General features: G+C 48.4%; 1 protein-coding gene and 1 long non-coding RNA gene across 4 annotated transcripts in view; one reads left to right on the top strand and one right to left on the bottom strand.

Annotated features, from left to right (window-relative positions):
- NRG2 (neuregulin 2) overlaps nucleotides 1–25,933 on the top strand; it is a 197,637-nt gene that overhangs the window by 113,450 nt on the left and 58,254 nt on the right. The gene's annotated exons all lie outside the window — the stretch shown is intronic.
- On the bottom strand, nucleotides 10,683–17,147 carry LOC108636360. The gene is made up of 3 exons (XR_001918299.1): nucleotides 16,570–17,147; nucleotides 13,366–15,283; nucleotides 10,683–10,730 (listed from the first exon to the last, which is right to left on the bottom strand). It is a non-coding gene; the product is annotated as an uncharacterized LOC108636360 (long non-coding RNA).

Raw genomic sequence — 25,933 nt, forward strand, 5'->3', positions numbered from 1 at the left:
CTAGTTTGTAGTCCGGATTTAGCTCCTGAGCAAGAAAACAAGAAAGGAGATGGACAATCAGACAGTGGAAGTCATTGATGATGAACCAACAGATTATGCCGTCCCTACCTTATCCCAGTACCTTGGTTAAACTCACACCTTCCTTGACCTTGGGCTCTCCTCTTGTTTCTTGCCTCCCTGTGTCCTCCCTATGGGCTGCTCCTAGTCCTGAAATCTCCTACTGTCCAGGGACCCGAGATTCAGGCAAGCCCTGGGGCAGTGGTCACCGCCTCTTCTCAGGTCATTTTTACTCTCTTATCTCTGCCCTGCCCCAAAAGATGTTAGCAACTTGCTGCTGGTGCCGTTGCCTTCCTCCAAGCGAGCCACTGTCTCTGTCCCAGAAGCAGCAGTAAAGAGACATCAGTGAGGCCCTGGAAAGGGAGGTGGCCGATGGAGTCTGTGCCAAGCCCCATCGGCCCAGGGAAGCCTTACAGAAAGATTCTTTCTGGAGGAAAGAGATTAGCTGAGCCTCCCCAAAGAAGACAAGTAGAGAGAACACAGAAATATTTCCTTTAAAAGGGAGCAGGAGCAGATGGAAAGAGGGTTTATATTAATGAAATCTCCGGATATTAAGGATGAAATGAATGCCAGGGAAGGTTATTATCATTTCATTAGAACACAAAGGAAGAAACAAACACGTTATTATGTGAAACCAAGAAGTTATGAACAAGGGAATCCAGCAGGGAATTTATTAGCCGGGTTAATTAAAACAGAACAAACTGGTTGAGTAATTCCTTCTGTAGGACACAACAAGGAAGGCATAATTCATCGCCCTCAAGAAAAAATATTTAGGGTTTTTTTCTTTTTCTCGTTTACCAGAAATTCTGCACTTTTGATATTGTCTTGCAAACCAAAAAGATGTATTCTTGTCAAAACCTAATTGATTTAGCACCAGGGTGATCAGGAGATATGAAGATCCACAGTGATGGGGATGCTGGAGCCCAGGCAGCCAGGGCCATTTCCCCATCCAAGATGAGGGGCCCCTCAAAGATGCTTTCAGTGCCTAACCTGCAGAGCTTTGGGAGGTGGCAGCAGAGATGGGACAAGGCTCACCCATCCATCCCAGTGATCCTGGGCAGGGCTGGACCAGACCCAGGGTGCTCACCATCTTTCTCTTCTCTGCTTCCCCTGGCCATCCTGAAGTTGGGAGTACTGGACCTAAGACATGCTCCTGAGACCTGTCGGTGCTCATCTTTTTGGCGAGCCCTGTGGGCAGCCTGCATGAGAGGGAAATGATCGACAGGACTGCCGCTGGAGCACAGAGAGCTGGTCAGAGAGACCTGGGAACCACTAGTTTGTGTGGAGCTCACGTATCTGAGCCGCTGTCCCCTTTCAGGGAGCTTAGAGGTCCCACGCGTGGCTGTCACTGGGAGGCCAAATGGATCCCATCAACCCTCAGAGTTTATGAATTACAACTGGGACTCTGGGCTTGGCTGAGCCTTTGGAGGTTGATTCCTAAGGGCTTTTTCTTTAGTTAAGAAGCAGAAAACCAGAGCTCCCAAGTTCTTTGGCACAGACACAAGACACTAGAGCTGGAAGAGACCTCGCCGAGGGGGTAGTCTACCTAAACTCTTTGTTGGAGAGGAGGACACTGGACCCCAGAGAGAGGGAGAGCCTGAGACCCCTCTGAGGCCACAGAGCTAACTAGTCGCTGAGCAGGACAGAGACCAAGGTTTCTTAGCAAGACCTGGGCGCTCACTTCCACTCTATATTCCCTGCGCTCTTTCTGTTCCGTGGCTGTCTACCACAGACACACCTGGGAGACCTCTGAAGAACACAAGACTCATTTTACTGGGAGATCATGTGGCACAAATTGGTTCATAATTGTCTTTTGCTTTGTTGTTGTTAATAAATTTTATTTTTTTAGAACAGTTTTAGATGCACAGCAAAATTAAACAGGAAGTATAGCGTTCCCTTATACCCTCATCCACACATCCACAGCCTCCCTCACTATCAACAGACATGTCCCACCACGACAGTCTACTTGTTGCAATCAGTGAACCTACAGACACACTACTGTCACCCAAAGTCCATGGTTTACATAAGGTTTCATTACTGTTGTTCACTTTGTGGGTTTTGACAAGTGTGTAATGACACATATCCCTCATTGTGGCATCATAAAGAGTAGTTTCTCTGCCCCCAAATCCTATGTAGTCTGCCTATTCATCCCTTCCTTCCCCATATCCCCTGATGACCACTGATCTTTTTTACTGTCTCTGTAGTTTTGCCTTTTCAGAATGTCATATAGTTGGAATAATACAGTAAGTAGCCTTTTCAGATTGTCTTCTTTCACTTAATAATAATGAATTTAAGGTTCCTCCATGTTTTTCATGATTTGGTAGGTCATTTCTGTTTAACACTGAATAATATTCCATTATCTGGATGTATCACAGTTAATTTATCCATTCATCTATTGAAGGACTTCTTGGTTGCTTCCAAGTTTTGTCTATTATGAATAAAGCTGCTATAAATATCTTTGTGCAGACTTTTTTGTGGACACAGGTATTCAGTCTGGCTAAGGAACATAATTTCTGGGTCATATGGAAAGAGTATACTTCGTTTTATAAGAAACTGCTGAACCGTCTTCCAAAGTGGCTGCACCACTTTACATTTCCATCAGCAATGAATAAGAGAATTCCTGTTGCTTCATATGCTTACTAACATTTGTTATTGTCAGGTTCTAGATTTTGGCCATTTTGGCCCTAGGTGTGGAGTGGTACCTCATTGTTTTAATTTGAAATTCCTTAATGATCTGTGATATTGAATATCTTTTCACATACTTGCTTGCCATCTGTATAACTTCTTGGGTAAATTATCTGTTCATGTCTTTTGCCTGTTTTTAAAATCAAGGTGATTGTTTTCAAACTGTTGAGTTTTAATAGTTCTGTGTTTATTTTGGATATTACTTTACCAGCTGTGTCTTTTGCAAATATTTTCTCCCAGTCTGTGGCTTGTCTTCTCATTCTGTTGACATTGTCTTTCACAGAGCAAAAGTTTTTAGTTGTTGTTTTTTAAATTAAGATATAATTGACATACAAGATTGTGTAAGTTTAAGAAATTCAGCAGTGTTGCTTTGACACATTTATGATATAATTACCACCATAGTTTTAGCTCATACCTCTACCACATCACATAATTATCATTTCTTTTCTTGTGGTGGGAACGATCAGAGATTTTCAATTTTAATGGAAGTCTGATTTATCAGTTATTTATTTCAAGGCTTGTGCCTTTGGTATGTATCTTGAAAGTCATTGCCAAACCCAAGGTTGTCTGGATTTTCTCGTACGTTATCTTCTAGGAATTCTATAGTTTTGCATTTTACATTTAGATCTCTAATTTATTTTGAGTTAATTGTTGTGAAGGATGTAATTGATTTTTTTGCACGTGGATGTTCAGTTTTTCCAGCAGTGTTTATTGAGAAAACCATCTCTGCTCCATTGTGTTGTCTTTGTTCTTTTTTTCAGATCAGTTGACAGTGTTTATGTGGGCTCTCTTTCATTGATCTATTTGTCTGTTCTTTTGCAATACCACACTGTCTTGATTACTGTAGCTTTACAATAAATCTTGAAGTTGAGTAATCTTGATCCTCTAACTTTGTTCTTTTTTTTCAATGTTGAATTGGCTATTCTAGGTCTTTTGCCTCTCCATATAAACTTTAGAATCAGTCTGTCAGTATCCACAAAATAAGTTGCTACAATTCTGATTGGATTGTGTTAAACATGAAGATCAGTTTGGGAAGAACTGACATCCTGACAAGATTGAGTCCTTCCTAACCATGAACATGGAGTCTCTCTCCATTTACCTAGTTCTTTGATATCTTTCATCAGAGTTTTATACATTTTGTACACATTTTGTTAGATTTATATCTATGTATTTCATTTAAGGGGGATGCTTATTTAGATGGTAATGCATTTTTAATTCCAAATTCCACTTGCTCATTGCTGGTACATAAGAAACTGACTGACTTTTGTATATTAACCTTGAATCCTACAACTATGCTATAACTTCTTTGTCATTTCATTTTAAAGCAGAAACCTTCTCAGAGGATTGTAACTAAACTTTTTTTAGTTGCATGTACTTTCTTTCCTTTGGAGTTTCCCATATGCTGTTTCCTCGTCCAAAACAATCTCCTTTCTTTCCCTTCAATCTCCACTCCAGGTATACCTTCCTTCATACCTGATTAGACCTTTTAGAACTAACATCCAAAAAAGATGTCCTTTTCATTGTAGGGGACTGGAATGCAAAAGTAGGAAGTCAAGAAACACCTGGAGTAACAGGCAAATTTGGCCTTGGAATGCGGAATGAAGCAGGGCAAAGACTAATAGAGTTTTGCCAAGAAAATGCACTGGTCATAGCAAACACCCTCTTCCAACAACACAAGAGAAGACTCTACACATGGACATCACCAGATGGTCAGTACCGAAATCAGATTAATTATAGTCTTTGGAGCCAAAGATGGAGAAGCTCTATACAGTCAACAAAAACAAGACCAGGAACTGACTGTGGCTCAGATCATGAACTCCTTATTACCAAATTCAGACTCAAATTGAAGAAAGTAGGGAAAACCGCTAGACCTAATTTAGGTATGACCTAAATCAAATCTCTTATGATTATACAGTGGAAGTGAGAAATAGATTTAAGGGCCTAGATCTGATAGATAGAGTGCCTGATGAACTATGGAATGAGGTTCGTGACATTGTACAGGAGACAGGGATCAAGACCATCCTCATGAAAAAGAAATGCAAAAAAGCAAAATGGCTGTCTGGGAAGGCCTTACAAATAGCTGTGAAAAGAAGAGAGGCAAAAAGCAAAGGAGAAAAGGAGAGATATAAGCATCTGAATGCAGAGTTCCAAAGAATAGCAAGAAGAGATAAGAAAGCCTACTTCAGCGATCAATGCAAAGAAATAGAGGAAAACAACAGAATGGGAAAGACTAGAGATCTCTTTAAGAAAATTAGAGATACCAAGGGAACATTTCATGAAAAGATGGGCCCGATAAAGGACAGAAATGGTATGGACCTAACAGAAGCAGAAGATATTAAGAAGAGGTGGCAAGAATACACAGAAGAACTGTACAAAAAAGATCTTCACGACCCAGATAATCATGATGATGTGATCTCTAATCTAGAGCCAGACATCTTGGAATGTGAAGTCAAGTGGGCCTTAGAAAGCATCACTATGAACAAAGCTAATGGAGGTGATGGAATTCCAGTTGAGCTGTTTCAAATCCTGAAAGATGATGCTGTGAAAGTGCTGCACTCAATATGGCAGCAAATTGGGAAAACTCAGCAGTGGCCACAGGACTGGAAAAGGTCAGTTTTCATTCCAATTCCAAAGAAAGGCAATGCCAAAGAATGCTCAAACTACCGCACAATTGCACTCATCTCACATGCTAGTAAAGTAATGCTCAAAATTCTCCAAGCCAGGCTTCAGCAATACGTGAACCATGAGCTTCGTGATGTTCAAGCTGGATTTAGAAAAGGTGGAGGAACCAGAGATCAAATTGCCAACATCCACTGGATCGTGGAAAAAACAAGAGAGTTCCAGAAAAACATCTATTTCTGCTTTATTGACTATGCCACAGCCTTTGACTGTGTGGATCACAATAAACTGTGGAAAATTCTGAAAGAGATGGGAATACCAGACCACCTAACCTGCCTCTTGAGAAACCTGTATGCAGGTCAGGAAGCAACAGTTAGAACTGGACATGGAACAACAGACTTGTTCCAAATAGGAAAAGGAGTACGTCAAGGCTGTATATTGTCACCCTGCTTATTTAACTTATATGCAGAGTACATCATGAGAAATGCTGGACTGGAAGAAACACAAGCTGGAATCAAGATTGCTGGGAGAAATATCCATAACCTCAGATATGCAGATGACACCACCCCTATGGCAGAAAGTGAAGAGGAACTAAAAAGCCTCTTGATGAAAGTGAAAGAGGAGAGTGAAAAAGTTGGCTTAAAGCTCAACATTCAGAAAACGAAGATCATCGCATCCAGTCCCATCACCTCATGGGAAATAGATGGGGAAACAGTGGAAACAGTGTCAGACTTTATGTTTTGGGGCTCTGAAATCACTGCAGATGGTCACTGCAGATGGTGGCTGCAGCCATGAAATTAAAAGACGCTGGAAGATTTATGGGGAGGGAGGTGGGAGGGGGGTTCATGTTTGGGAATGCATGTACACCCATGGTGGATTCATGTCAATGTATGGCAAAACCAATACAGTATTGTAAAGTAAAATAAAGTAAAAATAAAAATTTTTTTAAATAAATAAATAAATAATAAAATAAAAGACGCTTACTCCTTGGAAGAAAATTTATGACCAACCTAGATAGTATATTCAAAAGCAGAGACATTACTTTGCCGACTAAGGTCCATCTAGTCAAGGCTATGGTTTTTCCAGTGGTCATGTATGGATGTGAGAGTTGGACTGTGAAGAAGGCTGAGTGCCAAAGAATTGATGCTTTTGAACTGTGGTGTTGGAGAAGACTCTTGAGAGTCCCCTGGACTGCAAGGAGATCCAACCAGTCCATTCTGAAGGAGATCAGCCCTGGGATTTCTTTGGAAGGAATGATGCTAAAGCTGAAACTCCAGTACTTTGGCCACCTCATGTGAAAAGTTGACTCATTGGAAAAAACTCTGATGCTGGGAGGGATTGGGGGCAGGAGGAGAAGGGGACGACTGAGGATGAGATGGCTGGATGGCATCACGGACTCTATGGACGTGAGTCTGAGTGCACTCCGGGAGATGGTGATGGACAGGGAGGCTTGGCGTGCTGCGATTCATGGGGTCGCAAAAAGTCGGACATGACTGAGCGACTGAACTGAATACCTGATTGATGTCTTCAAGGTCCCAGGGAAGCCATGTTCTATGCTGCGAAGCCTTCTCTGACCCTATGAGCCTGGGTTAGCTCATCACCCTTCCCCCAACCTCCCTCCTGTGGAAGATAGAATCCCTGCCCTCAGAGACTTACAGTTTGCTTGGAAGACAAACCACAACAGTGATAATAATAATAATAAACAAGCATTTAGCTCTGATATAAGGAGGTTACCTAGATTAACTCATTTAATCCTCACAAATGTGAAGATTAAGAATTAGTGCCCAATACCTTCAGGAACTCTCCTCAGCCTATGAAATAGGATCCAGACACCTTAGGTTAGCACGTAAGCTTTCAACACTGGAGTCTACGTCTGCTTTTCCAAGCTAAGCTGGTTTGCTCACTATGCCTTGTTATAATCTGCACGTTCTTGCCTCTGAACCCTTGCGAATGTCGTTCTTGTTGGGAATGTTCCCTACCTTCTTTGACCTGGAAGAACTTTACCCATCCATCAAGCCCAGCTGTAGTCTCATTCTTCCATGACCACTCCATCCTCCACAGTTCTATAGCGCTTGTTTTCCAGACCACTCATTTTTATTATGAACCGAAGACAGTTTGTAGGAAGAAAACTTATGGAACACTAGACAGGTAAATCCTTACTGCCCTCTGTAGTCTCTCTGATTTTGGTTGAGAGCCTTGCATAGATGTCTCTGATGTGGTCTCTGCCCTGTTCAATTGCTATATTTTATTTATAATCTTTGTACATTGACATAGCCAACATATTTGTCACTGAAGTGGTTACCAAGTATTCTATGGTATATATTCATTGCTTCTCTTTTAGAGCCCTGTATTGTATATTTTGGGACTTCCCTGGTGGCTCAGACGGTAAAGCGTCTGCCTGCAATGTGGGAGACCCGGGTTGGTTCGATCCCTGGGTTGGGAAGATCCCCTGGAGAAGGAAATGGCAACCCACTCCAGTACTCTTGCCTGGAGAAGTCCATGGATGGAGGAGCCTGGTGGGCTACCATTCATGAGATTGCAAAAAGTTGGACACAACTGAGCAACTTCACTTTCACTTTCATTGTATACTTTAATTCAATTTTGTTTTCACAAATATTTGCATGTCGAGTATGTGCAAGAGACCACATCTCTTGATGACCATCCTGAGACCAGCTTGTCTTCAGTATCACTGTCTTCCCCACTGTGCTTAGCTTGCTTGTACTAGATGCCCTGCTCGGTTGAATCCAACTATCACGAAGCCAGGCACTTCGCCATGTAACTCACCGCCCACCTCTACCCTGATACAAACTAAACCCATAAGGGCTAAGACGTGGAACAAGAGAGTATCCAGTACCCTTCTCTAGATGCTTGATGTCTCTAACATTGCATCTTTCATCTTGTCATCTCCTGTGGTCCTGCCTCTCTCCAGAGTATCATTTAGTTACAGAGATTCAGGGAACCTTGAAGACTGTTTTCTCAGGCATCTAGCTAATGCATTCAAGCTAAACATAAGGACCAGGTCCTGGCAAGTGCTTCTTGCTCTTAGTAACACAGGGCCATGTGGTTGATCAGGGGGGTTTGGGGAAGGGAGGGTTAGTGGCCCCATGCCTGCCATTTCTCTTCCCTGTACATGACTTTGAATACAAGCTCGAAACACAGAACTGCTTGCTTAATCTGTACTCATCCTGTAGAAACCTGGCCTGGCTCCTCTGCCCCTGAGAGGTAATCATTTCAGAAACACATTGTGATCCCTTCCACGGGCAGAAATAGCTAACTTTAAGCAAAACTTTTATGTGAAAATTTTCGGAGGTAGATAAGCTGGCAGACAGACACTGGTTGGTTAGATTGATTATTTGCTTTACAAAATGATTCACAAAGCATTTCCTTCCAGTAACACAGTCCCATCAAGCACTGAAGTATGTGATTCATTGGCCAGCTCTTCAAAACAATGATCTGTGACACTTCCTCCAGTGCCCTCCATCCCTCCCCCAACTTGCCTTTTTTAAGTTTTCTTTTTTCCCTTCTAGCTATTTATTCAGTGTTTGCTACTGGTTAACCCACCCTCCTATCCTCTTATTCTCAGGTAATCTTTCTCCTCGCTCTTTGCCCATCCACTGTTTTGATCCCTTATGGCTTCTTACACTGGTGATTTCTTTCCAGCCTCTAAATACAGGTCTCTTCTCACAAGTGCCTGCTTCAGGCTTCCTCTTTTCTGTCTACACTTTCTCCTTAGAAGCCTTGCCTGCCCCTATTGCTTTAACGATACTTTTCAACAGTGACTCCTCCAACTCTATCTTCAGCGCTGACCTCTTGAGCCCGCTCTGGCGCTGTGTTTTCGGATGTCTGCTAGGCGTGTCCTGCTGGCAGACTAAATCCAACCTGTCTAAGCAAATCAAGCAGCTCTTGCCCTGTTTCCCCACTTCCGTCAGCATGATAGTCACTGATGTTCATCATCTTGGGGTTTGTCTTCGCTGCTCACTAACCCCATCTTGGACCCTCAGTTTCCTCACCTGTTTTCTGGAGGTGGTAACGCCCTCTCTGTCTCACTTAGAGGATAGAATAAAACAAGGTTTGTGGGAACGTGTTTCAAGCTGTAAGAGTACAGGAAAAAACGTGTAATCATAGTATTGTCATCTTCAGCTTTTTGTGGGTCACTACAATCACTCTGTCACTTTGTATTACCATTTCCTTCATCTCTGTATCTCTCACCCATCCTTTTATCTCAGTTCTTAATATGACCACCAAAGTTTAAACCCTGTCACCCATTGCCTAGCCTCGTTCTGTATCATTTAATTCAGTGGTTCTCAGACTGCACGCAGCCCACATAAGAATCACTGAGAGGAAATGATGAAAAATGGAATTATAGTCCCTCTAACAAGGGCACCGGGACAACTGGCTATCCACATGGGAAAGAATGTATGTGCTTAGTCGCTCAGTCATGTCCAACTCTTGGCGACCCCATGGACTGTAACCCACCAAACTCCTCTCTCCATGGGATTCACTGGGCAAGAATACTGGAGTAGGTTGCCATTTTCTTCTCCAATTGGAGAGAATACCTTATACCATATACAAAATTTAGCATGAATCAAAGATAAAAATGTAACAGCTAAAAATACAAAACTCTTACAAGAAAAAATAAGCATAAATCTTTGTAACCTTGAATTAAGTAATGGTTTATTAAAAAAAAAAAAAAGAGGCGGGTACCCAAAGCACAAACAACCAGAGGAAAAAATGATACATTGGAATTCATCAAAATTACAACTTTGTACTTCAAAGACACCATCAAGAAAGTGAAAGACAACCCACTGTTAGGAGAAAATTTTTGCAAGTCATGTATCTGATAAGGGATGCATATCTGTAATATATAAAGAACTCTTACAACTCAATTATAAAAAGATAAATGACCCAATTAAAACTGAGCACAGAATCTGAATAGTCATTTCTCCAAAGAAGTTAAACAAATGGTCAATAAGCACCAGAAAAGATGCTCAATATCATTATGCATCAGTTCAGTTCATTTCAGTTCATTTGCTCAGTCGTGTCCAACTCTTTGCAACCCCATGAATCGCAGCACGCCAGGCCTCCCTGTCCATCACCAACTCCTGGAGTTCACTCAGACTCATGTCCATCGAGTCAGTGATGCCATCCAGCCGTCTCATCCTCTGTCGTCCCCTTCTCCTCCTGCCCTCAATCCCTCCCAGCATCAGAGTCTTTTCCAGTGAGTCAACTCTTCACATGAGGTGGCCAGAGTACTGGAGTTTCAGCTTCAGCATCATTCCCTCCAAAGAAATCCCAGGGTTGATCTCCTTCAGAATGGACTGGTTGGATCTCTTTGCAGTCCAAGGGACTCTCAAGAGTGCAAATCAAAACTGCAATGAAATAATGTAATGTTCCCATTGAAATGTATAAGTAGGTGAGTTGTAAGATATATGAATTATATCTCAATGAAGCTACTTTAAAAAAAAACACATAGTGAGATACAGCTTCACACCTACTAGAATAGCTAACATCAAAAAGTCAGATAATAGCAAGTGTTGACAAAGATAGAGAAATTGGAAATTTCATAATGCTGGTGAGCATGTACAATGGTAAAGATGCTTTGGAAAACATTCTGGTATTTCCTCAAAAGGTTAGACAGAGCTACCATATGTCCCAGGAGTCCCATTCCCAGATACCCAAGAGAAATTAAAACATATATTCACACAAAAGCATATACACAAATATTCATAGAAATACTATTCACAATAGCCAGAAAGTAGGAACACCCCCAAATGACCATCATTCCTTCATCAATGAATACATTAAAAGTGTAGTATATTTATACAGTGAAATATTATTCAACCATAAAAAAGAATGAAGTACAGATACGTGCTACAACAAGCATGAGCCTTGAAAAACAATCTACTAGGTGAAAGAAGCCAGTTACAAAAGACCGCATGTTGTAGAATTCCATTTATATGAAATGTCTAGAATAGAAAGTTGATCAGTGATTGCCTGGGCTTCAGAGGGTGTCGGAGGATGGGGAAGAGGGGCGCTAAAGAGTACAGGGTTTCTTTTGGGGGTAATGAAAGTGCTCTGACACTAATTGTAGTGATGATTACACAATTCTGGGACTATACACCCCCTCACCACAAACAGTGAAATTTGTACTTTAAATGGGTTGTTTGTATGGTATGTGAATTGTCTCGATTAACTTTTTTAAAAAATTTGTTTGTTTCCTTATTTTTGGTTGTGCTGTATCTTCATTGCTGCTCAGGCCCCTATCCAGTCGCAGTGCCTGGGCTCCAGAGCATGCGGGCCTCAGTAGTTGGAGTTCACAGGCTCTGGAGCACAGGCTCAGTAGTTGTGGCGTGTCGGATTAGTTGCTCCTCAGCATGTGGAATCTTCCCGGACTAGGGTTTGAACCTGTGTCTCCTGCATTAGCAAGCGAATTCTTTACCACTGGGCCAGTGGGGAAATCCCCCAATTAACTTTTATAATATAGTTGTAAGGAAAAAAAAAATCAATGGCGGGGACAGGTTGCAGAAAACTCTAAATGCCAAGCTGAGGAGTGGTGACTGGATTCTCTAGGGCCAGTTTTCTCAAACTGTGTTTCATATGCCATCTGCATCAGAATAGCTACAAATACCAAGCCTGGCTCCACCCCTGAGACTGTAATTCAGAATGTATTGGATGGGATCAGTACTCCAGTTTGTAGGAAGCACCCCAGGGTGTTTGTAGCAGGTGGCCACAGCCCATTGTGGAAAAGTGTTGCTGTGATCCATCCTGCTGCCTCCAGACTCCTCCCGCTCCATCCTGCCCTGCACATTGCTGCCAGATGAGCCTCTAAAAGGAGCACTGAGGTTGGGTCACCTCCTTGCTCAGAAACCCTCTGTGTTCTCCCATTCCCTTGGCATGCGCTCCAATAGCTCTGGGCTGCCTGGTCCCCACCCACTTTTCCCAGCCTTCTCTCCTGACTCCCCATCTGTGTCTTTGATGTCAGCCACATTGGAATGGTCATCATTCTCTGAACCCATTCTGCCAGTTCCTGCTCGGTGCCTCTGTCCAGGCTGTCTCATGTTCCAGAAAAGTCTTTCCTATACTTCCATCACATCTTTGCAGTACAATCATTACCATGAGTCTTTCTTTAACTGGCCAATCATCTGAAATTCACCACATAACCTTTCACAAACTTTTAGGCTATGTCATTCTGCTGCCTGTCAATCAAATAACAACACTCAAAGGGTTATGAGGGACACGTGCAGATCCATCGGCGCAGCCTGGCATGTGGGAGGAGCAAAGCCACCATGCATTGGAGCAGAGCCCCCAAGCATAGGATACAGGTCTGGAGGCAAGTTTGCCTGTGAGGAGCAAACTTCAGGTGGCAGACTCTCCTGAGGAGTTCAGTGTCCTCCCTGGTGACCCAGCCATCAGGGGCATGTGGGAGTCACTGTCATATGGATAGGACCTGGGGGGGTCCTGGCCATCACCAAGCCCAACAAGCCTCAGCAGCTCAGCTAGCACCAGCTGTTCCCAGTAGCTGTAAACTGCTGGGTTGAATCCTCATCTCAACTAGTGACCTTGAGCATAAAGTGCCCCCACCCTATTGTCCACCCAATCACCTCATCCCGCAGCAGGAGAGAGAAGGCTGGAGAGCAAGTTCCAGTCTATTTGGTAATGAGCTCTTAAAAATAAAATGATTGTCAGATAATTATTTTACAGTGCAACAAGAGCCCCCTTGTAACCATTTCAGTAATTACATTAAGCCATTCTATTTGTGAGAAGCTAATAGGAAACAAACCATTAATTAGCATTTTCTCTTTCCTCCCACTGTCCCTTTCCCCTTGAGTTATTGGGGCCTCGCCCTGGGGCCAGAGACTGGGAGTGCTACCCATGGGGGTGGAAAACATTAGGAGATACAAGGACTGAGGCTCGCTGGGAGGGAGGCAGGGAGAGCAATGAAAGGCATGGGAGTCTTTGTGACTGGTATAACAGCTCCAGAACCTACCCTGGCCTAGCACCCACCTGAGTGCTGCCCTGGATGGCTCTGTTGTGGGGTCTGCTGTCGTGGGCTGGAGTGGAGCAGCCGCTGAGAAGCAAGCTGAGCCTGACGTGGGCATGTTCCCAGGGGCCTCAGAGCCTGTGGGTGGGGCGGGCACCTGGGCAAACAGAACTAAGAAACGGGCAGGAATGAATCAAGGACAGCTTAAATATGCAGAAATGCAACTCATACCTCTGGGCAAAAATAATCCCAAACAGAGTTATGTAATGATGGGAGGACCGTGCGAGGAGGGGTGAGGCTGCGAGGTGTAATATACACAGATTGGAGTGAATGAGGGAGAGAGATGGAGGATGAATCCATGGGAGGATCCCAGGGGATTTGACAGAAAAGCTCATGAAGCTGTTGTCTTTAGGGTGGGTGTGCACGTGTGGACATGTGCGTTTTGGGGAGAGGGCATCATTCTCTGTGGATCCCTGGAAAGCAACTAGAAGAAGGCAGCTCTAAGTAGGGTGGAGTTCAAGGCTCACAGTGGCCTCAAGGCCACTCCACATGTGCGGGGTCCCTGATCCTGAAGTGGTAGGGACAGGGAAATGGCCAGAGGGCCCAGGTAGGGGTGGAGGGTGTGAAGTATCCTGGCTTCCTATATACATCAGTGTCTATCCTCCTATCCCCCACTCACATCCCACTTCCAATCTTTCTGCTGATTGGAGTCTTCCCCTTCCTTTATCGGAAGTACCCGCCTTGACTGACCACACCAGGTCACACTGATTCTCCCCAAGGAAATTCCGGGAATTTGTCTGATCCTCTTGTAGGAGACTATCCATGCTGCTGTCCTATGCTATGATTTTTGTCTGTCTGTGAAAGTTTTATCTTCCCTCTAGACTGTGAACCCCTAAGGCCAGGTCCTTTGTGTTAGATGGTGCCCAGCACCGTGCCCATCACAGAGCAGGTGCTGAGCAAGCAATGTCTGACTCCAAGGAGCAGACAGACACAAAGCAGTGGAGACACAAAGGCTCTGGTGGGGTCCCCCTTAGGTGGCCAAGCTATTGAGGCCACTGGCCACAAGGTGAACCCCAAGGACTAGGGGCTGAGTGGGTGGTGTTGGACTGATTTGGGGGGCAGACTGTGTATAAAATGACATAAAGGAAGCTCTTGGCTGGACATCATTCAGAACCCAGAACAATGCAGATAATTAGACAAAGGCTTGCGGTAGACACTTCACTGACCACAGTTTTCAGAAGCCACCGCCTCAGAGATGGTGGGAGAAGGAGTCAGATTCATCAGAAGCCTGGGTGTGACTGGGACAGGGTGTCAGAAACAGATTTGGGGGTGAGGATGGGTGCAAGAGGGCCACTGAAGTCATCATTGACATCTTCCTCCTCATGGTTGTCATTCTCTCATGGTGGTGGGAGGATGAGGGTGAGTCAGTGCTGTGGTCTGCAGTCTTAGGAAGACTGCAAGGAATTCTGCGGCATCCAATGGCCAGGGCAGGTGCTCAGCGCTCCTGAGGCCATGCAGTTGCACACTGGTTCCCATGGGGATCCCTATATATACCCATGGGCTGGGGTTACAAGAGTAGAATTTTCCAGCAGCCAATGGTTGATCTTCTGAAGATAGGAGGGAGGCTGCTCTAGGTGCAAGGAATGAAGTTCCCAGAGATGGGAACATATCTGGAGACTTAGCTCTTCTCTGAAGGTTTATTGCTAGAATGGCCCTTGGAGAGCATTTTGGCTTCTCTTCCATAGACAAGCAGACGTTGAGGCCCAAAAGGAAAATATGGCTTTCCCAGGGGCCACCAGGAGGAAAACTGGTCATGCTGAAAGGAGAACTCAGGTTTCCTGGCCTTCTCTTGATATCACATCTACTTGGAATTTGTAGACCTTGCTTCTGAGTGAATTATAGTATTCACAGTTCCAGGGTACTCCAAGAGTCAAGAAGAGCCTAGAAGTTTTCATAGTTTTTATGGTTAGTATGAGGACTTCCATAAGCTGTGAACAGGGGCTCTGAGAAGGAAAGGGATGATTTGGGATAGGAAGAAGAAAGAGGACAGGGCCAGTGTTGGGTCTTCAGGATCCTTAAGGCCCACCACAGCCACTGTGAAATTAGTGTCTGTAACGCTGTCCTTTGGGAGTCCCCAAGAGGGCTGAGTCTGACATGCAAACCAGCACCCAGACCAGAGCAGGGAGGCTGGGCTGTGGTCCCAACAGCAGCTAGGTTTGGGGTGGCAGGGCTGGGCTGGGCAGGGCTAGGCTAGGCAGGGCTAAGAGAGAGGAGAGAATTTTTTGCCTCCAGGCTCATAAATGCCTATATTGGGCAAGGCCTCTTGTTTCCTTGGGTGGTGACCAGGAGCCTCTCCAAATTTACCAGCCTGGCTCAAATTGTCTCCCTCAACTTAGAATGGGACTGCAGCTTTCTAGATGAGCTCTCTCAGTCCTCAAAGGACTGGGAATAGACTCTGGCTCCTCCAGCCTGACCTCCCAGAGGGGACAGAGACACATGAGCCTATTCTATCTAAGAAGGCTGGCTCCTCGTTCATTACCCGTGCTGCATCAGAACAGGATCTGCAGGGTCGGGACAGTTACTTCTGGGAGCACTTACTCTCATGGGTTGCTGATCCACGCAGTCATTGTGTCCCCCAGATGGTGTAGACAGCAGCTAAGCCCTTGTGCGTGGTCTCCACAGTTCCCAGGCCAGCAAGTGAACCATTATGTCGTTATATAAATAAACTATGTACATTCACAGGCCTTGGTGTGTAAGTGCCAGTTATTACTATTGCTGTGTAATTACACAGTTAGCTTGAAGAAGGAGGCAAGCGGAAGGACTGAGTCACTCCTCACACACACACTCTGGGAACGGTAGACAAGCTCCCCTATCTCACCCCTGGGAGAAGTGTGGCTCTGGGTCACACGAGATGAAGCACCAGAATCTCCCAGGTGTTTCCAGGCAAACAGGCAATTTGCCCCCAGGCTGTGCCCTGGAAGAATCTGACAGTAGGAATCCAGGACCTCCTGACCTCCCGCCTTGGGGCCTGATACCCGTACCCCAGGCTTTGTGCCCGCACCCAACTCCCTCCCCGTAGCAGAACAGAGGGGCTACAGGTAACAACTCAGGGCTTCTGCCAGGCCAAGAGGACACAGAAGGAAAGGGCTGAGGGACAGCGTGCAGTTGGGAAAAGGGCCTGTGGACCAGTTACCTCCCTTCCCCATCATCAGTCTGGTGCCACTCACCTGTCTGCTCCCAGCCGCTCCCCTCTTGCTGGCAAGCATGGAACCCCTAGGTTCCTCACACGAGAGACCTCTCAAGACCATCTTGTCCGATCTCCTGCTTTCCAGATGGGAAGACAGGCCAGAGAGGGAAAGAGACCTGCCCAGGGGCACCCCAGCAAGTCCCCAGGGGACACTGGAAGTGGCAGCTGGTTGGCCTCCCTGCAGCCCCATGCTTCTTCATTGTCTTGGTTGCCCTCCCCCTGCTACCCGCCTCATCACTGGGCTGCTCCAGTTTCTTACTTCCTCTCTCCATCCTGCTCCGAGCCCTGCCCAGGCCTGCCTGTCACCTCACCTCTCCCCTGGTTTACTCTCCCATTGCTGCCTCGTCTTTCTTCTCCCGGGCCCTGGAGCCAGGGGAGTCTCCCCACCTTCTCTTTGGCCAGTGCTTTCTTCCCTCTCCTGGGCCCTCCCCGCTTGTCCTGGGGCTCCTTCTGGGTTGGGCTTGCCCCTTTCCTTCCGCCTCCTCTCTCAAGAGGGCTTGAAAGGAAGGATGAACTCCTGGGCAGGGAGCGTGAACTCTCTCCTGGCTTTGGGACTGGGTGGCCTGAGGATGAGAGAAGAAGCAGAGGTGCCCACCCAGAAGCCCCCACAGCCAGGCCCAGCTCAGGCTCTGGAACAGCTGACCTGTGGTCCCCCCAGGGGCTGAGGGCAAGGGGACAGGTCACAAGGGCATGGTGGGAGGAGTGGCCTTGTACCTTGGCACCACTGGTGCCAGCCTTTGAGCCTAGGGAGCTGTGGAAAGGCTGGGCCCTTTACAAATGTCCTCATTTCTAGGTCAGAAATGAATTTCCTCCTCCACTTAGTGGCAGCTCTGTGAGAAAGGCCTGTGAACTTTTTTTGTTCTAAGCAGAAACCAACTCTTGTTCAGAACATCACAGTATAAGAGGACTGGTTTGGAGCCTGGGTGGGATGGATGACTGATTTCAATCTCCCTGCAGTACCAGGGCTCAGGGGAGCTCATGTACGTCGGTGTAGATATAAGTGTGTGTGCTGAGTTGTGGTTTAGTCACTAAGTCGTGTCCAACTCTGAGACCCCATGGACTCTGGCCTGCCTGGCTTCTCTGCCCATGGGCTTTCCCAAACAAGAATACTTGAGTGGGTTGCCATTTCCTACTCCAGGGGATCTTCCCAACCCAGAGGTCAAACTCACATCTCCTGCATTGCCAGGTGGGTTCTTTACCACTGAGCCACCCGGGAAGCCCCAGTGTGCTGAGTGGGCAGGCACAGTTCAGAGGGGAAGAGCCAGGGTTTGCAGAGCTGTGTGTGGCTCCAGAGGCATTCTTACCTGGCAATGGAGTGCTTTTCTGCACTTTTCTTGGGTCTGTTAATTCCTCCATCTCTCAGGTTCTAGTGGTTTTCCCAGACTGGGAGTAGGGGTATGGTGGTGAGATCTGGGGGCACTTCTCCCCATTTTGTAGCCTGAGTCCCTGGTGATCTGGAAACTGACATGCTCAGAGGAACCTAATCTCAGAGGCAAAACTGAGCCCAAGTCCAGGTGTCGTAACCTCTAACCCAGGCCCTTTTGTCCAAACCATGCAGCTCCCTTCTCTTTGGCTGCCTAGTTCTCTGCAGGCTGTTAGAGAGGTGGAGGCGTGAGTGAGCTTGTGTGTGAGAAGAAATCGGTTGTGGTTTACAGAGATGCTGAAGCTGCAGGCCCAGTGCAGCTTCTGAGAGAGGCGCTTGCTGGGCTTGGTGGGCTGGGACTGGGCCCCCAGCGTTCCTCAGGGTACGCCTGGCTCCAGCCAGGATCCTACTGTCTCTCAGAGTCATGGGGGTAACAGGCTCGCCTCCAGGGTGACTGGGAAACTCTCCGGTCCTGCAGGGAGTGGCATATTGATCTGTTTCCTCCTCTGGCAGCCTCACTGGGTTGGGAGTGAGCGAGAGGAGCCTTGTGACTTTGAGGCACTAACATGAGGGTGGCTGACAGTAAGGTAGCTTCATCTCTCCAAAGACTTTTAACTCCCATGCAAGCTCAGGGCTGGTTCAGGGGCACCCTTTCTAGGGCTGGAGGTGGCCCTAGGAAAGTGCAGCAGGCTCTTCCTGGCCTGAGGTCACTGGACAACCTGCGAAGCAGTGAGTCCAAGGGGAGGGGTCTTAGTCCCCACTGAGACCCCGCTTCAAGAGAACACTACTGGTAATCCTTTTGGAGCCCCAAAGTCTCAGGTGGAGGAAGGGGTAGTATTTTTTTTCCCCCTTTTCACTCAAAGGCATTTTTGCACATGACTCAAACAAGTCTAAACTTTGCTGAACTTCAAAGTTTGCCCATGGCACATCCTCAAAGTGGAGGGGAAAATGTTAAAAAGAAAAAAAAAAGTTTGTAAGCCAGTTAAACACTGTGTTGTTGCTCCTTAAAGGAATTGAATTAACTTGTTATGTTACTATTAGTGTCCCATTGTGAAACCAGGGTGGGGGACAGGCTTCTTCTCTGGGTGATTGGTCTCTCGGCCCATCCCGAGGTTCGGCTCGCTCCCGCATGAGGTTGGTCTGGGCATTGCACAACCCGTGGTAAGAGGAAGGAGTTCCCATGGCAACAGGTTTGGCTCCCAGGGTCATGTTCAGGCTCCTGGCGGGAGCCTTGGTCCAAACAGAAGGTGGCGGGGAGTGGTGTTCCTCTGCAAAATGGAGATAATGATAGACTTACTTCATAGTGTTGTTGTGAAGGATTAAGTGAGTTGGTACTATAAATTTAGCTATTCTTACTACCTCTCCTTTCACTGCCTTTGCCCCCTGGGTCAAGCCCCCACCCCTTACCTAACCCTCACAATATTTAGAGCCTGGTACCTAGTCTAGCTAGCTCTATGTAATAAAGGTAGTTAATGGTTGACCTGCTTAACAGGTTCCCTTGTCTCCATTCCCTTCCCCTGTCCATCCATCCTGCACACTCCATTCAGATTAATTTCTCTAATTCATATTATCTCAAAAAAAATCTCTTTCTCAAAAAATTGTCAGTGAATTCCTCTTATTTACAAAAACTTTAGCCTGGCAGTCAGGGCGCATCTCTGGCCCGAGCACAAGCAGGGTAGTGGAATGGGGAGGAGCACAGGCCCCTATGAAAGGGCCTATGAGTCCTTGCTTTGCAGTGTCCCAGTCACATGACTTGGAATGAGTAATCTCATCATTCCTGGTCTTTGTTCTCTCTACTGTAAAGCAGGGATAATGACCGAACCTACCTCACTGGGAGCGTTGTGGAGATTACAAGAAATAGCGTGCATAACGTACTGAGCGCCGTGAGCGTGATATATGCTAGGTGCCCAGTGTTTGCTGTGTTCATGACTCGGAGCTCCCATAATTTCCTCACATCAGCCTGGTCTGGTCATGGTGCCTAGAGACTGCTTCCCTTAGGTCTTTGCCGTATCTCACCCATTGGAACCCCTCATCTGCACCCCACTGAAATCTCCCCACCTTGGAAGACCTTCTTCAAACCCCGCTTCCCTCAGCAGCACACATGGATACCCCAGCCTGTGAAGAGCGCTCGTGCCTCTTGCAGTTGCCGTGGCACTGCTGACTCTATTGTGCATCCGTACTGAGCCATGAGAGCTCTGGCTGCAGGCTCCCACTTGGAGCCACATTGTCTTGCTGCTGCCTTTGGCCTTTGTTCACTAATGGGAGGGGGTCACTCATCTGACCCCCAGGAAGGTACCCACCTCTTCCATGTACTAGGTGCTGGGCTCCCAGCCCTAAAGGAGCCCGACTCTAGCCGGGGAGACAGGTAGAAATTAAAGACAATGCAAAGTGATGTGTTCTTCCAGAGATACATAGAAAGCACTAGGAAGCAGAGAATCAAACGATTGCCCTCTCCCACCCCTCACAAACTGTGCTTAAAAACTTTTGGAAATGGACCATTGCTCTTAGGATAAACTCCAGTGCCATTACTGGGTCTGCAGTACCCTGTTCGATCTGACCCCTGCTTCCCTCCTCCCCAGGCTCCTGCTACACGTATGTCACCCCCACACTCCCTGTGTACACACACACTTGCCTTACATGCAGATACACACACCCTATGCACACACTCCAATGCATACACCCATATACACACTCATACACACCCCTCAGCACACTGTCTCTTGGTTTCGCAAAGGCACAAAAGCTCCTTCCTGCCCCAGAACCAGGATGTACTGCTGCTTCTGCCAGGAATGCTCTTTCCCACCTCCCTTTAGTCCAGCCAACTCCACTCATTCTTTGAATCCCAGTTTAAATATTTCCTAGAGAAAGACTTCCCTCACTACAATCTGTTTCCTCTATCAACCAGTAGGTCAACATGTAGAAATATTTGTTGACCCAGTGTCTCCTCAGTATTTAACACAAAATTTAATTAATTCATTATTTGTGTAATTAGTTGTTTGTCCATCCTCACCAAGACTGTAATCTTCATGTAGGTAGGCCCATGTTTGGTTTGCTCACATCCAATCTCCAGCACATCACCCTGGGCCTGAAACACAATAAGCCTTACTACATATTTGCTAAATGATTGAACAGAGGGGTTGGCCAGGCCAGGGCAGGCAGGGAGGAAGGGGGGGAGGCCATTCTTGGAAGAGAGATTAGTCCGTGCAAAGATATGGAGAGGAGACAATATGGTGTGTTTGACTTGTAAGTAAATGTGGCTGGGGTGCAGGATTAGAGGCTAGAAGGCTTTGAGCTGTGGCCCAATAGAATTGGGCTTTGGATATCAATCGTGAGCTTAGGTTTAACCCAGAGGCAATAGAAAGCGAAGTGATCTGGTTTGTGTTTTAGCAGGCTCACTCTGATGGCCTTGAGGAGGTCAGAACTGAAAGGGCAAGACTTCGAGAAAAGAGACCAGAGTCTATGGGACAGGAGGAGAGAGTAAACTGAGTCAGTGACCAGATGGCTGGGGAGGGATGGGTGTGAATGCCACCTTGGAAGCTGAATGAATGGGTCAGGGTTTAGAGCAGGAGTGAGACCTGGACTCTGGCTCTGCCCCAGACCCCTGGCTGCCCACCTCTCAGAGAGCAATGCTCCCTGAATTGAAGTGAGTGTTCCCTGCACCTCAGCTGGGATGTGGGAGGGAGATCTCATTCACTTGGTCTTCCCACAGCTGGCCCCTGATGGGACAGGCTTGAGGTCCCAAGAGCCCTAGGACATTAGCTGTCTGCGTGGGCACTGCCTGCATCTTCTCTCTTTCTATGTCCACCCCCTCCCACTCCCCCAATGCCGCCCCCTCTCCCCATTTGGCCTCAAGGTCTGGTCAGGCCCCCAGGCAGCCCTGGAGCCTCAGAGTCTCTGGCCTTGACCCAGAGTTCTAGCCTGCTCCAGGCTCTCCTAAGGAGGACACTGTCCAGGGAAGCCTTGGGACCCTCTCCTGAGGAGGCAGAGGACTGGCTGAGATGATCTTTGACTCGGATTCCAGTTGGGATGACTGTAAGGGGACACCTCAGGCAGAGCGAGGCAAACCGCAGGCTCAGGCTTTCTGGGAGCCAGAAGAGGGAGAGCCTCTGCTATGTAACCCTTTCAGCACCACGCCCAGACAGGAGGCAGGACGCTGTCCTTTCTGACAGCCCTCGCCCTTTGGCTTGGGAGACGTGCGCTGCCAGGGAGGGGGGATTGCAGTGTCTGAATTCACTGTCTCTGGCCTTGAAAGAAAAGAGCCAGCTGGTGCCGGCAGCCTGGGCGGTCAGTGTGTGTGGGAGGGGACGCTACTAGCCACCTGGGACACCCAGGTTTCTCTGACTGCAGCCTGCCCTGGCTGGGAGGCTCCTGGGCCACAGACCCCTGCTGCCAGGCACAAATGGTAGCTCCATAAAAGGTCTTACCCCACATTGGTGGTGTCCTAGGGGGTTACAACTAGACCTTCAGGGATGGGGAGGCACAGGCAAACTGCCTGTCAGGTGGGGTGGGCGAGCGGGCCGGTGGGGGGCACTAAAGCAGTGGAGACAGACTGCAAAAAGCAGGAGCTTTTCCGACTCGGCGGGGCTGGCCAGCGGGCTTCACTTCGGTCCCTTCCTGGGCCCTGCTCTCGCTGTCTCCCCACCCCCATGCTGTCCTCAGCCTGGCCCTCGCTGGGGGATCTCTACTCCCCCTCCTCAATCCTGGCTCAGGCCCCCAGCCCAGCTCCAGCCCTCTCTCCTGGCGAGGAGGTCGTGGTGCTTCGTTTGGGCGCCGGTCCTGCCTCCCGCGGTGGGCCCCGGGAGGGGTCCTGGGCCAGACCCGGCCGCCCACAGCCCCCCGCAGCCAGAGCGGGTGGTAGGGGGGGCGGGTGAGGGCGTTGGGCGCGGGAGGGGAAGAGTTAAGGCTCGCCGCTCCCCTCCCCCGGAGGGTGTGACCGCCTATAAGAAAGGCGCCGCGCTCGGCACTGGGGCTGCAGGCGGCGGGGGCGCAGCGCGGCTGCGGAGAGCTCAAGCAGTCCCTGCCTCCCGCGCCTCGCACGCCTCGCATCGGTCCCACTGGCCGGGACCCCGGGGCAGAATGTCGGAGTCCAAGAGGAGGGGCCGAGGCCGAGACCCTAAGCACCGAGAGGGGAGGAAGCGGGAGCGCAAGCAGGAACTCCTACCCGGGGAGGAAGGTAGGGCACTACCTCGGCGCGCCCAGGCACCCCGTTTCCCTGGGAGAAACCTGCCGCCCGCTCACCCGCCCCCAGCGCCAGAGTCCGGGACAGGACGAGCGGCCGCTGAGGTGACAGGCACCCTGCCCGCGTGCAAGCGGGTCTCTGCGGCTAGGCAGGCAAGGGACTGCGCGCTGAAACCGGTCGGTGCCTGGGAGCGCCTGTCCGCCGGCCACCGCGTCTTGATGGAGGGGGCAGAAAGAGGCACGACTCGCGCGGGCCGGCCTGCAGGGGAGAAGCCCGCAGCTAGCAAAGTGGGGCTGGGAGCGATGGCCGAAAGATCACGGACTGGCAGATGCTGAGGGGACTGGCCCGGCTGCAGCGCTCAGGGAGCTGTCACTGCCTTCCCGTCCTCAGAGTGTGCTCAGGGCTAGCTCCCACCCATGTGCCACACCTCCAGGAGTTCTGCTCAGCCATTGGAGCAGCAGCAGCTGCGCCTGCCAGCTCTTGAGAAGGGATGCCCTGTCCGGCAGAGCCCCAGGGAATAGAGAGCCACTGCTTCTGTGACACATATTTCCTTTAGATTTGGACCAGGCATCAGGCAGTTGTCCCCCTTTGGCCTTCAGAAGAGTGACTGCCTTGGTTTCTGGGAGGTGAGAAGATGCTCTCAGCAGAGCCTGTGAGGCCACGTTGGTGGCCTCCCTGGGCAGCTACAGGGTGAAGGAGGGGTCCCCATTCAGGGACTGGTCTTGGGCTTCTCAGGGCTGGGCTTAAGGTGTGCACATCCTCCCCTCCAGGACTAGGCTTGCATTATTGGAGCGCTGTTGGGAAACCTCGGATTCTTGCTTCTTTCTTTGGTTCTTCAGGCCAGCATTTTATTAATGCCTATGTTGTACTAGTCAGCAGGCCAGGCATATTCAAATGGTTCATCTCCATTGACTCCTCATAATGAGCCTGGGGGTAGGCAATCCTAGCCCCATTTTACAGAGGGAGCAACTGAGGCTTACTGAGGTTGGAGTCACAAAGTAAGTTCCAGAGAAAAGTCTTGGGCTTCAAATCAGCATTCCTGAACAATGATGCCCATTTTACTGGATCCCTGTCCCTCACTGGGGTTCCTGCCAGAGCTGCAACCTAAAAATGTCATCAAAAGAGCACTGGATTGGGAGATGGGAAGCTTCAACTGTGGTTGAGAATTTGGCCAAATTACTTCTCTTTTCTGAATTTCTGTGTAATGAGGGAGAAGGGGCTAGGAGTAAAATACTGCCTTCAGCCCAGTAGAGAGAAGAAACTGAGGGAAGTTAAAGCCCAGTCTGTGTTCTCTTTTTGAACAAAGCCTCTTGGCCCATTTCTCCTGGACAACTGTGTCTGAGAGTCCTCCGTAAGGTAATGGACATTGTGGATCTGCCCTGATGGTACCAATGTGAGGCAGCTTAAGCTAGGTTCATGTCGTGTGGGATGAGCTCCCATCTGAGATCTGAAGGAATTCAGGGTGCCTGTTTTCAGGATCAGAATTCATGGATTTGACTCACTGAGCCACCCCGCTTCTCCCCACCCTACCGTGCACATCCTAGTGTGGGCACCTTGGAAGGCTGGCTACATAAGGGCAATGTCAGGGTTGCAGGAGCTGAGCTGGTAGCAAGCCACGTGGGCTTCAGCAGGTGGGAATCAGTAGCCAAGCAGCTGCAGAGCGTGGAGCATGCGAGCGTGGACCAAGCTTTGGGGCAGAGGTGGCAGAGGGCTATCAACAGGAGCTGCCGCAAGCCTTTCAATGATCTCTTCCAGCATCCTCTACTCCCGTGAGAAAGTCTTTCTTAATGTCTAACTGTAATCTCCCCTGCTGTCTTTTCTTCTTTTGTTTCCTGCTTCCCAGTGGGTAGTTCTTCAGAAGGCTTCTTTCAAGAAATCGGCTGGTCAGCAGATACCAAACAGACCCAAGGCCTGAGCTAGAGGAATTTTGGAGACCTAGGACACTCTGGAACGGGGAGATCTTGGGGGAGGGTCATGCTCTGAAACAAGATATCAGAAGAAACCATGTTGGCAGGAAGCAACAGTCTTAAATCCTTGCTATGTCACTGGGGAGGGCGGGGGTCTAATTTCCAACTGCAGAGGATGAGTGCTTAAGTCAACAGCAGTGTTCAGAGCTAGCGGCCTCCCTCACAACTGCCCTCCAGGCTCATCTGAGGCTGCAGGGTCCTCCTCTTTCATGTTTAGAGCACCCCCGCCAGGGAGAACAGACACTGGGCGACTGGAGAGGGGTCTTAGCCAGGGCGGGGCCACATTTGGTTGAAAGATTGGGAGGTAAAGATATGGAGACTTTGAGCAAGTTATCCATTAAAATCTTCAGCTTAGACAGTGGAGGATATCTGGAGAGTGGGAGGGAAAAAGGAGGGAACATTAATTAATTGGCTCCCCTGTCCCTGACCACACGTCCAGCAGCCCCCATCTGCTCCTTGGCAAATAGCAGAAGGGGTTCCCCTATACTCAACAGACCCAGGTCAGCGTGGGGAAATGGACTTTTCCTCTGTCTCAACTCAGGAGCACGGGCGGGGCTGAACTGCAGGTATGAGCTCTGCTCCGTGACTCACTGAGAGATGGTGGGGCTGATGCCTGGTGTCCCTACCTGCGACTGGGTTCCCCTCACCTCCCATCTTCCCTGATCCCCAGGGACTGGGGTAGGGGTGGCTGGTTAGCCTTGCCAGCCGTGGCAGGAGTGTTTGTGGGGAGGGGTGGATAATAAATTCACTCCGGTCCCTGGGGTCCAGCCTCTGTGTGTCCCAGGCGCTGCTGTCTCTGGGCCTCAGGAGACGGGCTATGCTCTCAGCTCTCAAG

Source organism: Capra hircus, chromosome 7 (assembly GCF_001704415.2).
Source record: "Capra hircus breed San Clemente chromosome 7, ASM170441v1, whole genome shotgun sequence".
NCBI lineage: Eukaryota > Metazoa > Chordata > Mammalia > Artiodactyla > Bovidae > Capra > Capra hircus.